We start from the raw sequence: 14368 nt of genomic DNA, 5'->3' as shown, positions 1-14368 counted from the left end.
TGCTCCATTCATAGCCAATCACGGTACGCTGCTCACACCGCTCTCCCCGGAAAAATTTTCATGGCCCCACCAAGCCACAGCAAACCAGGTTTGAGTGCGATGACAATTTTCGTAACCCCGCCAAGTTACAGCCAGATACTTTAATCTTCGTGGCCCCGCCGAGCCACAGCAAACCAGGTTTGAGTGCGACGACAATTTTTGTAACCCCGCCGAGTTACAGCCAGATGCTTGCATCCACGTTCGTCATCCTGTGCCGTTACCCCTTGCAACCAGGCTACAGTTGCCCGCATTCTCTAACCAATTGTGAGGTAGCGCTAATGATCATGTTGAGGAGCACTCACTTCACCGGGTCAATTAAAGCACACATGCAACGTTTTCCGGTAATATGAAGTCCAGCAGGTTATTACACATCATAAACTGCTTATAACATCGTCCATCTCAGTGACTCGCAGGAATGTTACACATGTAATATCCTAGAGCCTTTCCAGTGGCAGCTATGCCTGCTTGGCTTCAGATACAGACTTCAGCAAGGTAACAACATCAATGTCCATATAAAGCACCGTTTTACCTTTGCCGGGTCCTGGCTGCTTCTATCAGCTCTGTTCTGCCAAAGCTACACCCCCCAATTCATTCATCTAGAGGTGCAATGAGCATGTGAGCAATTCCTTCTTAGTGCGCAATACCGTACATGTAATCGTGAAATACTTTTCAGGCACAGTGGAATGCTCAGAAGGGAAGGAGCGCCTTATTATAGTGCAGATTTTACTTTTATGGTTTGCGGGTGCCATGACCCACTGGGAGAGCCCCTGAAGTGCCAATGGAGCACACTGGCACCTCTGAATTCATCTAAGGGTACAGTGATTATATTGACACTACAGGTGTGTCACAGAATTTTATACTATTGGGCAGTGAAGAAAAAATAATTACATTTTTACCACAAAAATTTGGTCTTAGCCCCAGAATTTACATTTTCACACAGGAAAATGGGGATAAATGGCACCAAAATTCGTCACACAATTTCTGCTGAACATGGCAATACCCCATATATGGCTGTACATTACTGCTTAGCCACACGACGAGACTTGAGAGAGACGGTACGCTATTTGCCGCCTGGAATACAGATGTTACTAGAATAGTTTTCAGACTCCATATACACAGCTCCTAAGTTCTAGAAGAGCAGAATTCCCCCTCAAGTGACCCCATTTTGAAAATTATACCCATTTGGGAATTTATCTACAGGTGTAGTGATGATTTGACTCCATGGGTATTTTCCAGAAACAAGCAGCAACAGGATGCTGCTGACTGAAAATTGCAAATCTGCTATTGTAGTAGCCATACATTGTAGTGACCAGTACGTTATAGTGCCCAGTACATTATGCCCAGCTTGTGCTTCTGTAGACGTGCACATGTAAATTAGGTGGGCTTTCATCTCATCGCTATAGAGATGCCAAACATGTGAACGCTAAAAGTGGTTTAGGCACACTGTGGGGCTCAGAAGAGAGGGTGGCATTAGGATTTGGGAGCACAGATTTTGGTGAATTTCTTTTGAAAGAAGCCCCCTATATTTGCATTGGCAAATGATGGACCTAAGTGTGGACTTGCTTTTTTTGTGGATTGATTTGAACATTTTGTTAGGAACATTTTACTTAACATTTTGGATCACGTTTATCCTGTGCTCTATGCTGAGAACTTACATCGGGGTTTCCATCTAAATCTCTGAGTGACGTGATTCAGATGAAATCCCCAACAGATCCAATCACTATAATAAGGCAGCAGATTAACTCTGGACTTTGTCTGGCCTTTCTTCACCGTTGTCCTTCTTTTCAAAAGTGCACAAAACTATGGATGACGGCACTTTTATGCATGCGTAAAAAGATGGACACTGCCGGATCATAGGCTAATCACCATTCACGGTGTCTTAACCTGACTCATTAAAGGGAATCCTGCACTGGGAGTTCCATCTGAATGACGCATTTCCGAGATTTACATGGAAACCCTGGTGTAAGCGCTTAGCATAGAGTGCGAAATAAATGTGAGCTGAGCCTTACTGCGATCTTTGGGAGGCAGAATGAACAACTCTACAGCAGGTGAGGAATTGTTTTTTATATATATTTTTATGCCATTCCTCTTGTGGTATAAGTGATACGGGTCAGGGTAATTATAGCAATACCAGATTTATATAGTTTTTGTTATACAGTGCCTACAAGTAGTATTCAACCCCCTGCAGATTTAGCTGGTTGACACATGCGGAATTAACTTGGCATTGTGACATTTGTACTGTAGATCAGCCTGGAAGTGGGAAATGCACTGCAGCAAATTTTGTTTTTTTTTTTTTTGTTTTTTTAAAACGTTAAAAGTTAATTCAGAGTGTCATTTATTATTCAACCCCTCAAACCACAAGAATTCTGTTTGGTCCCCCTAAAGTATTAAGAAGTAGTTCAGGCACCAAGAATAATTAGCTTCACATGTGTGGATTAAAGATCTCTTTTGCCAGCCTTTTCTGACTATTTAAGACCCTCCCCAAACTTGTGAACAGCACTCAGACATGGTCAACATGGGAAAGACAAAGGAGCATTCCAAGGCCATCAGAGACAAGATCGTGGAGGGTCACAAGGCTGGCAAGGGGTACAAAACCCTTTCCAAGGAGTTGGGCCTACCTGTCTCCACTGTTGGGAGCATCATCCGTAAGTGGAAGGCTTATGGAACTACTGTTAGCCTTCCACGGCCTGGACAGCCTTTGAAAGTGTCCTCCCGTGCCGAGGCCAGGCTTGTCCGAAGAGTCAAGGCTAACCCAAGGACAACAAGGAAGGAGCTCCGGGAAGATCTCATGGCAGTGGGGACATTGGTTTCAGTCAATACCATAAGTAACGTACTCCACCGCAATGGTCTCCGTTACAGACGAGCCCGTAAGGTACCTTTACTTTCAAAGCGTCATGTCAAGGCTCGTCTACAGTTTGCTCATGATCACTTGGAGGACTCTGAGACAGACTGGTTCAAGGTTCTATGGTCTGATGAGACCAAGATCGAGATCTTTGGTGCCAACCACACACGTGACGTTTGGAGACTGGATGGCACTGCATACGACCCCAAGAATACCATCCCTACAGTCAAGCATGGTGGTGGCAGCATCATGCTGTGGGGCTGTTTCTCAGCCAAGGGGCCTGGCCATCTGGTACGCATCCATGGGAAGATGGATAGCACGGCCTACCTGGAGATTTTGGCCAAGAACCTCCGCTCCTCCATCAAGGATCTTAAGATGGGTCGTAATTTCATCTTCCAACAAGACAACGACCCAAAGCACACAGCCAAGTAAACCAAGGCCTGGTTCAAGAGGGAAAAAGTCAAGGTGTTGGAGTGGCCTAGTCAGTCTCCTGACCTTAACCCAATTGAAAACTTGTGGAAGGAGCTCAAGAATAAAGTCCACATGAGACACCCAAAGAACCTAGATAACTTGGAGAAGATCTGCATGGAGGAGTGGGCCAAGATAACTCCACAGACCTGTGCCGGCCAGATCAGGTCTTATAAAAGACGATTATTAGCTGTAATTGCAAACAAGGCTTATTCCACAAAATATTAAACATAGGGGTTGAATAATAATTGATCCACACTTTTATGTTTAAAATTTAATAAAATTCAACTGAGCAACATAACTTTTTGGTTTGTAAGATTTATGCTTCTGTTCATAAAACCTACTCTCGTTTGCAGTTTGAAGGCTCTAACTTATTTGCATCTTATCAAACCAGCTAAATCTGCAGGGGGTTGAATACTACTTGTAGGCACTGTACTTGACTTCTGTCACACACTAAATGACGCTTTTTTTTTGCAAAAAAAGTTTTTGCTTGGCCATATTTGAGAGATTTCATTTTTCACATTTCTGCCGACAGAGTCACGTGAGGGCTTTTTTTTTTGCGGGACGAGTTGACGTTTTTATTGGTACCATTTTCAGTCACTTTTTTTGACCGCTTTGTATTACGATTTTTGGGAGGCAGAATGAATAAAAACCAGAAATTCAGAAATTGTATTTTTGTAGTTTTTTTTATACCATTCTGTGGTAAAAGTGATAGGCAGCTTTATTCTTTAGGTCAGTTCAATTATAGCGATACCACATTTATATGATTTTTTTTATGTTTTGGTGCTTTTACACAATAAAACAATTTTATAGAAAAAATAATTATTTTTGCATCACTGTATTCTGAGAGCTGTAGCTTTTTATTTTTCCACTGCTGGAGCTGTTTGGCGGTATGAAAAAGCATCGTTTCTTGCCTCTTTTTAATTTTTTTTACGGTGTTCATTGAAGAGGTTAACTAGTGAGACAGTTTTATAGGTCAGGTCGTTACGGACGTAGCCTCACCAAATATGTGTACTTTTTTGTTTATTTTATTTTTTTTACATAAAATACGTATTCATGGGTATAATATATATTTTTTAGTATTATTTTTGTGATTTTTTTAAAAATATTTTTAAAATTCTTGTTTTACTTTTATTATTCTTTTTTACCTAGTCCCTCTATGGGACTTTAACTTTTAGTACACTGATCTTTGGTATAATGCATTGCAATGCACCAGCATTGTATTGTTTTATACCTGTCAGTGCTGCACCATGGCAATGATCGGGCCCTTGTGATGACGTCGCGTGGAGAGCCTATCAGTCTAGAGATGGAGCCCCCTCCCTCTCCCAACCTCCTAAATGTTGCGATTGAAATCAATCACAGCATTTAGGGTGTTAAACAGCTGGGGGCAGTGCGGCACCGCTCCTGGCTATCAGAGCCTGGTGTCCGCTGTCATGTTAGCTCCTGTGCCCGAGTGATTGGCAGGACATAGCCATACGTCCAAGCTCAGGAACTCCTTTCCAGTCAGGACATATAGATACATCCAAGGTCGTGAAAGGATTAAAGACACTTTTCATGAACAGGTTGTATCACTTTGATGCTGCAGTAGTCATTAAGTGGCATTTTGTGTTGAATTTGGAGAAACCAGTTGTTATATTTGTTGTGTTGAGCTATGTTGATTGTTCTTGTTTCATTGGTTTATTACAAACAGCAGAAAGTTAGCAAATTTTGCTAATGAACTTAATTTGCAATAAGGGTTGAATAAATTTTATTGCAACTGTATATCTAATCACTTCGAGGCTGATGATAGTACATTGTATGATCTACATCTGGATTGATAGAAACTCTGAGGAAAGTGACACCAGCTCAAGTGTCTTGAGTCCATGAAACTAAATCTGCTTATGATTGAACGTTTTTACTACATATTTTAACAAAACATACTTTAATGTCTTATCTAGTCCATTTTTAGTATTAAATTGATTTAGCTACTTTTTATTTCCGGAACAGCATTACTGCATGTTCTAGTCTCACTATTCCAGTGCTCTTAAGTGTTGCCATTTTCTTTGGCAGTGACTGAGAACAGAGCCATCTACGTTTTTTAAGAATGCAAAACTTTCTTACAGGTTTTAAACAGCCCCGGCTAACAAACTGTTACCGTTATTTTTAGCAATTTCTATATCATTTAATACCCGTTTAATGCACCTAATAGAGTTATATAACTCAATCTTAACTAGATTATAGCGAAATAATAAAATATTAAATCCTAATAATTATTGATTACCGTAAGTTGTTTATATATCGATTGCATTGTGCTTCCACCTGTATTGCTCAATATGTATTGAAGCAGAGAAATAGTCATTGTCCAACAGAAAGACAAAAATCACATATAATTAAAATCAATGCTTTAACATTGTTCCACATTACATATCCCCTTCCCTGTGAAGCCAGTTTTTATCTTCCAGACCAGGCACAATTTTTAAAATTTGAGGTGTCACTTTATGTAGTAAAATTTCGAGAATGCCTTGACATATTACATGTGTGACACAGCGCATGACCAATGAACTGTTGGATTGATGTAGCTTAAGCAGCTACTGTATGTAGACATTCTCTGAGCTGCATAGCCATGGCTTAGTAGCTACGAGCCATTTGGGATTGTGTTCCAAAGACTATAACAGTCAAGCTGTACCCTGAAGTCATGTACTAAAAACTGCAACTGCCAAGCCGGTTGACATTCTATATAGCAGCTACTATTTATGCCCCATCCTTCATTAAAGGGATTTTCCACTACTAGGGCAATCTCTTTTAAATATAAATGTTTTTCCCTGTTAAAATAAAAACACCTATACTTGGCTGTCATGTTATGTGAGCCCTGTGCCTAATTAGCACTGGCTTCACTGTCCCCATTTCCGGACGTTTAAGTAAACAAGAGAAAGTGAGAGTTGCGGCTTACATCTCATTTCCACTTGATTACTTCTACTTTGAAAGGTGGGGATAGGGACACCGGCGCTGATTGGGCACAGAGCTCACATGACATACCAACCTCACGTCAATTTCAGGAATACGAGTGCCAACACCACTTGAATGGCACCGGCATGGGAGGTGAGTATAGGTGTTTATATTTTAAGGGGGACAAACATTCAGATTGAAAAGGGGTTGTCCTAGTAGTGTACAACCCCTTTAAGTTAAGTTTATTGACACCTGAAATTAGTTTGACTGTGTGTTGTGTTGACTGTGCTGTGTTTTATGCTGTCATCTATTAGCTAGGATTAAAGATGAGCAAATATTTTGAAAATAAAATTTGCCGGCTTTATCAAAATTTTCCCATAAAAGTGACTCACAGCTAATCAATTTGCCGAAAATTGCAATACTGCAAAGATTTAAATTACCCGTAAAAGAGATCTGTGACATATTCAGGTCTGCCAGGACTGTATTGAACACCTTTCGAGCTCTATAATGCAAACACAACTTTAGAAATGTCCAAATGACCTCAATATAAATGGTCATTTTTAAATGGACGGTAAGCGGTGGTAACTAACAGGCTGTATAATAATACATTGCAAAGACAGTTGTCCAAACATTATCTATGTTTGAGGAGTAGCAACAGGTTTGTTTGGAAAATGAAAAAGCTTTAGTATCCCTTTTTATGGGATCTGCAACAGTTTTGTTGTTTTGAAAGTGCTGTTTATTTATTTAACAAGTCATCCAAGCAATATCCCTTTTTAGGAGCAGCAACAGGTTTTTTTTAGAAAAGGAGAAAACAATAGCTTCATAGTGACTTTATTAAAAAGACTTTCAAAATTTTTTCTTTTTGTGGAACACTTTCAGGTTAATTTACCCTGTACAGCATTGGTTTCTCTGCAACAGTACAGTGTAACTATAGAACACAATGGTCAGGCAGGAAATGTGTTGCAGTCTATCGGCAGTGGCATTGGGAGCATCTGAACATTATAGAATTTGATGGGACAGCTGAGAAAATGTCTAGCTATGTAGTGACAGCACTAGCACTTCCACTGTTTATTGGTAGTAGTAGTGGTAGCAGCAGCAGCCACACAGTTCAGAATTTGATATATCAGGCAAGGAGATGTCCGACTGTGTAGGACCAGCACAGGCAGCCCTGGTAGCAGCAGCATAATATAAATATAACAGGATAGACAAGCAGGAGATGCCCAGCTGGGCAGGAATCATCAGCGCTGGCAGAACAGTATAGAACAAAATGGACAGGCAGATAAATGCAAAAGCCGATCTGATCATTGGTGAATGAAAATTGGCACTGATCCATGCCTGATTCATTTTAACAAATGTAAAGTTTTTCACACTTGCAGAGGACAATCTGGTCCACTTGGGTGTAACAAAGCTGCCATGCTGAATACCCTTTCTGTCAATACACTGGAGACTGGATAAGACAGTATGCCCATGGCAAACTTGACCAATTCTTGCCACTGCTCCAGTATGCTGACACAAAAATCCATGTGGCCAGGTGTCACGGGTGTGTCAGATGTAGCAGACAGTCGCTCTGCAGCAGGTTGCAGAAGGTCATTTCATTTGGCATTACAGATGCCTTCTTAAATCTGTCTTACTTTAGGACCCAGCAGCTACCTCCCTCCTACTCTGATTGACACCCTGGCCTGGGTGTTTAAATACTTTCAGTTTGCTACAGGGAAGTGCCGATGATATTCACATGTTCCCTTGTGAAGGCTTGGAGCTATTACATTCTGCGTACTTCCTCTCTGGTGCTTGGAGGATGTTTGGTGTAATCTCTCTGAAGTCGGCTCAAGCTAAGTTTCTTCCCCCTGTGTTTGTCTCCCTTGTTGTCTTTAGTTTATAGTGGGGACTGAACAGTACTCACCCCCCCTTCCCTATCCAGGGCCTAGCTCTAGGGATATACAGGGCTTAGGTTTTCTGTTCAGCAATTGGTGAGGAACCAATATAGGGACCGTAGGGGGGACAGTTGTGAAATTAGATCAGCTTAGTAGGTCTCCACTCCCCTTTCCCTAGTGTCTGGGCTTCCTTCCCCTCATCCCTTCATGCTGCACTTTGTCTTTCCTACACTGTGCGTGACACCAGGGCTCAGGGTATATCTGGAAAAGGGACATATAAAAGATAGGACTGAACTTGTCTGTTCAGACAGTGGACTTCTGTTTGCTGAATTACATTTCCTGGCCATTGCCATCACCCTCTTCAAGTGGGTGTATTTCTTTAAGAAATTTAGCATGATTAAATTCAGGATATGTGCCATGAAGGAAACATAAGTTACTTTGCTCTGTTCTGCAGAAACCAGTAGGTCAGTAATAAAATCCATGGTCAAGTGTGTCCATGGCCTGCTAGGGATAGATTGCGGAAGAAGAGTACTAGACAGACGGGTGTGCGAAACCTTTGAACGCGCCAAATACTACAAGCAGCTACGTGTCCAATTACATCTCGATGCAACCCCGGCCACCAAAAACGACGAGAGGAGGTCCACTGTTGCCTTACCACCTGGATGCCCAGCAAGCACAGAGTTATGATGCTCCTTGATTACTTTACGGCGCAGATCAGGTGGTGCAAATAATTTTCCTGAAGGGCAGGAGGCAGGGGCGTCCCCCTGAGCCTCCAGCACCTCACCCTCCAGTTCAGGAAAAAGAGGCGAAATAACTACCCCTTTCTGTAATATTGGGGCAGGGTTCTCATGGTCACCACCATCAGGGAAGCTCCGGGACAAAGCATCAGCCTTGATGTTTTTGACCCCTGGACGAAAAGTGACAACAAAATTGAACCTAGTGAAAAACGGGGACCATCTGGCTTGTCTAGGGTTGAGACGTTTAGCTGACTGTAGATATGACAGGTTCTTATGGTCAGTATTAACAGTAATAGGATGGACAGCCCCCTCCAACCAGTGTTGCCATTCTTCGAAATCCAATTTGATCGCCAAAAGTTCCTTATTACCCACGTCATAATTTCTCCCAGCTGAAGACAATTTCTTAGATAAGAAGGCGCATGGACGCCATTGACCAGGGGACGAACCCTGTGACAACACAGCCCCAACCCCGACATCCGAAGCATCGACCTCCACAATGAAGGGTTGAGAAACATCGGGTTGACTGAGTATAGGTACAGTGGCAAAATAATTCTTTAAGGAAGAAAAAGCCTGGAGGGAAGCATCCGACCATTTGGAAAAATAAGACCCCTTCTTAGTCATGTCAGTAAGGGGTTTCACTACAACAGAGTAATTTCGGATGAATTTCCTGTAAAAATTAGTAAAGCCCAGAAAACGTTGTAGGGCCTTCAGGTTCTCGGGACATTCCCAGTCAAGGACTGCACGGATCTTCTCCGGATCCATCTGAAAACCTGAAGATGACAACAAGTACCCCCAAAACTGCACCTCCTGAACAACAAAAACACATTTCTCTAGTTTGGCATAGAGTTTGTTATACCTTAATATCTGGAGCACCTGCTTAACATGCCCCCGATGGGTCTCAAAATCAGGTGAATAAACCAAAATATCGTCCAGATAGACCACCACAAAGCTCCCCACCAAATGATGAAAAATATCATTTCTGAAATGCTGAAATACCGCAGTTGCATTGGTCAAGCCAAAAGGCATAATCAGACTCTCGAAATGACCTTCCGGGGTATTGAACGCTGTCTTCCATTCATCCCCTTCTCTGATTCTTACCAAATTGTAGGCTCTCCTTAAATCTAACTTGGAGAAAACCTTAGCTCCCACAACCTGGCTGAACAAATCAGGAATCAGAGGAAGAGGGTAAGGATCAAGAATGGTAATTTGATTTAATTCCCGGAAATCTAAACAGGGACGTAGACCGCCATCTTTTTTCTTCACAAAGAAGAACCCTGCTGCCACGGGCGAAGATGAGGGTCTAATATGTCCCTTTTCTAGACTTTCTGCAATGAAATCCTTCATGGCTTGTCTCTTAGGGCCAGAAAGATTATACAGTCTGGACTTGGGTAGTTTAGCTCCCGGTGTCAGATTAATAGGCACGATGAGGAGGCAAATCCTGACACCCTTTTTCAGAAAAAACGTAGTCAAAACCAGACAGAAAAGCAGGCAGAAACTCTGTAGAGACAGCAGCAATGGAAACATTCAGACAGTTCTCATGGCAGTAATCTCCCCATTCCATAATCTCCCTGGCTTGCCAATCCACCAATGGATTATGTTTAACAAGCCAGGGGATGCCTAAAACAATCGGAGTAGGTAGATTCTCCAAAACATAGAAAGGGATGATTTCACAATGAACTGACCCCACCCTCAGTTTCACATTATGTACAATCTGAGTAAATGCTTTCTGTGCAAGTGGCGCCGAGTCAATGGCAAAGATGGAAATAGGTTCAGCTAAAGCAGAGCAATCGAGACCATGAGTTTTCACAAACTCAGCATCAACCATGGTGACCCCGGCTCCACTGTCAGCAAACACAGAAATGTTTTCGATTTTACACTCTAGCACCACCTCTGCAGTCAGGACAAAGCGTAAACTGCAGTTTGGCCACAAATGCACTCCTTGTTTATCCAACTCCAGACTACCGAGAGTTAATCGAGTCATTGTCGGCTCATCTGGATGCCGTCACAGCCTGACACTGAGGAGCGCAAGCATGCCTGCGCTTCTCAGTGTCAGCGGCATGACAGGCTGGATGGCAGCTTTCTGCTGCGATCCAGCCTGTCATCTCAATGTAGCAGAGCTGGAACTGTCCTGGGAACCATCGAAAGGTAAGGATGATGTTGGTTTATTATTTTTCTTTTATTGCAGGAGATCGTTGGCTTCAGCTGGAATGGGCGTGATGGTAAGTATGGTTTAATTTAGAACAATAAAGAATTGTGTCTTTATTTCAATTAAAGGACTTTATTCTGGGTGTTTGTGTTTTTTTTTTAACTTTGACTATGGGGTTAGTATTGGGGTTGTCTTATAGACGCCTCTCCATTACTAACCTGGGCTTGATGTCAGCTGGCATTATAAGCTGACATCAACCCCAGCCCTATTACCCCACTGCCACCGCTACAGGGCAGTGGGAAGAGCGAGGCCAAGTGCCAGAATTGACGCATCCTATGGATGCGCCATTTCTGGGACAGCTGAGGGCTGGTGTTTCTAGCCTGGGAGGGGGCCAATATTCATGGCACCCTTCTTGGGCAATTATTATCAGCCCCCAGCTGTCTGCCTAGCCTTTGCTAGCTATTAAAATAGGGGGGACTCCACGTCATTTTTTTGGGGTCCCCATTTTAATAGCTAGTAAAGGCTAGGTATTCAGCTGGGGGTTGATATTAGTAGCCTGGGAAGCTCCGTGGGTATTACCCCCTTCCCAGGCTTCAAACATCTGCCCCAGCCGTCTGCTTAACCTCCGCTAGAGACTAAAATTACGGGGAACCTCACGCCAATTTTTTTTTTAATAAATCCTTTATTTTAACACTAAATGACAAGTACAGTAACCAACACTGTGACTATACTTCTTATATATGTGACTGACATGTTTCTATCTATCTAATCTAAGTGTGATGCTCTATCTTTCTGTTCTAAATTGTGGGGTACCGATGCTGAATTGCCGGCCGGCTTTTTTAAAGAGACAGTGCATGAAAACACTATTATTTTTTTAAATAAATCCTTTACACTAAATGACAAGTACAGTAAGCAACACTAGCACTGTACTTATTATATATGTGACTGACATGTTTCTATCTATCTAATCTATGTGTGAAGCTCTATTCTTTCTGTTCTAAATTGTCGGGTACCGGTGTATGCCGCTGCTGAATTGCCGGCTTTTCATGTTTCACTGTGAGCACTGTTCCCATCGATTTGGGCAACCACCTCCCCCAATACATTCTACATTATTGTTAGTTGTTTTCCTTCATGTAGAATTAACCTACAAGGAAAGAAAGGGTTTATTTTCATTCCGATATTTGTGTCCCATTGACTTGCATTGGTTTCCAGTATCGGAATCGACGATATCCGATAATTTTTGGGTATCGGCCCGATCCATTCCGATCCGATATTTCCCGATATCGGAAGGTATCGTTCAACACTAGTGACTATTATTCTCTTCTCTTATAATGCGGAACAAGGTGATATGCTTTAAGTTGTGTCTGTCGCTCACGACCTGCCCTCCTGGACAGCAAATTGCAATCTATTCTGCATCTATAAAGGTTACTCCCTGCAAAGTGAGCTCCCTTACATTTTTTATTATTATCACAACAAAGGACGATTCAGTGAGAATGGTGAAATCAGGGTGACTCGCCATAAAACTGGGTGAGTTAATGTGTTCATCTTCAGTATATTTCTTCCAGTAAAGTTACCAAAAAAATAAAGTTGTTTTTCAAATATATGACTTCCTTTTTATTACTTTTACCTTCAGATAATCATTTCTAATATTTCCATTTCTGATAATAAAATGTCTGTTTTTGAAAATTATGAAATCACAGGTGTGAAGCTGTACCCAAATTCACCAGTGAGTTATTTCATAAAATACAATAATGGTATGTAGCGACTTGTAGCTGGAGTGTTCAGTGCATGATGTCATAGGGCTATAATGCCAAATCCAAGCTTAATGACTATGTAAATATTTAGTTCTGCTTGTTTTCATTTGACTATTTTTACATTATTTCAAATATCATGATTACTACTCGTGTTTATGCTTCATTTATTTGGGTGGTTCCGTTTTGAACTTTTGAAACTCTAGACTAAACTACTTACATGTGTAAGTAAATGTAAAGCTATAAAGAGAAGTAAGATGACGTTATTACGGAACGGAAACCAGTGTAATCTATGACTGTAATGACCAACATTTCTCCGCACCAATTAAAATTTTTAGCAGTCGCTCCAAGTATTGTGTTACAAATTCAGGCACAGATTTACTTTACATGTGTTTCTCTACAAGCATTTTTATCATAAGCTACCTCTGTCCCTTATAATGGCACAGGTACATCCAGAAACAAAAAATTAAGGGGCACGTGTGCTGGTAAGTGGTGATTACTCTCTGATTCCATTAATCAAAATGCAATACCTCATTTAGTGCATTTCATACATATTGATCATTTACACATTATCATAATTATGTTTAACGCGTTTCTGACACTTTTATGACATCATTCATTTTTACCACATAGTGTACTAGAAAACAGGAAAAAATTCAAAGTGCAGTGAAATCGCAAATACAACCCCACAATTCTGATAGTTTTTTTGGTAATTGTTTTTATGGCATATATTGTTTTGTAAAAATGACCTGACAATATGATACTCCTCAGCAATGTAATTATGGTGATACCAAACTTGTTCAGATTTTTTTTACTATTTTAGTTGTGAAAAAAATTCTGAAATTTTTAAAAAAGTTTTTTGAGAACTGAAACAATTTCACTTTTCAATCAATGGAGCTGTGTAAGTTTTTTTGCGGGGTAAGGCAATGCTTATATTAATACCATTTTGGGATAGATGGGACATTTTGATTACAGCATTTTTTTTGCGGTATAGCAAAGACCAAAAAACACCATGTTGGCGTTTTGATTTTTTTTTCTGTTTAGATTGTTTTGTTTATTATCTTTATTTGTAATAATGGAAAAGGGGCGTGATTTGAACTTTAATTTTTTAATTTTTTCTTATTATTATTAAAGAATTTTTTACTTTTTACTGTATTTATTAGTCCCCTTAACGGAATTGAACCTGCGATTTTCTGATCATTTGTGCTATATATATCAATAAATCGGTATTGCTGTATATAATGAAAATCACGTTCTCCAGTGTCTCCAGTATTAGATTAGAAAGGCAAGGCAGACAGCAATGTGAGAAGTCTCTTCTTACCTTAGCACTTCTGATATCTCCAGTATTATATCAGAAAGACAGGGGAGACAGCAGTATAAGTGGTCTCTTCTTAATTCAGCAACCCTAGTATATACAGTATTATATAAGAAAGGCAGGATTAACAGCAGTGTGAGCAACCTCTTATTGCCTCTGCACCACTGGTATCCAGAAAAACATGGTGGACAGCAGTGTTAGCATCTTCTTATTTCATCACCTCTGGTATCTCGAATATTAGAAGAGACAGACTGGATGGACAGCATTGTGTGCA

This window comes from Phyllobates terribilis, unplaced genomic scaffold, assembly GCF_046119375.1.
Source record: "Phyllobates terribilis strain yellow unplaced genomic scaffold, ASM4611937v1 Scaffold_3__8_contigs__length_932513732, whole genome shotgun sequence".
Taxonomy (NCBI): Eukaryota; Metazoa; Chordata; class Amphibia; order Anura; family Dendrobatidae; genus Phyllobates; species Phyllobates terribilis.
The sequence above is the reverse complement of the archived record's forward strand: the minus strand, read 5'-3'. Positions refer to the sequence as shown.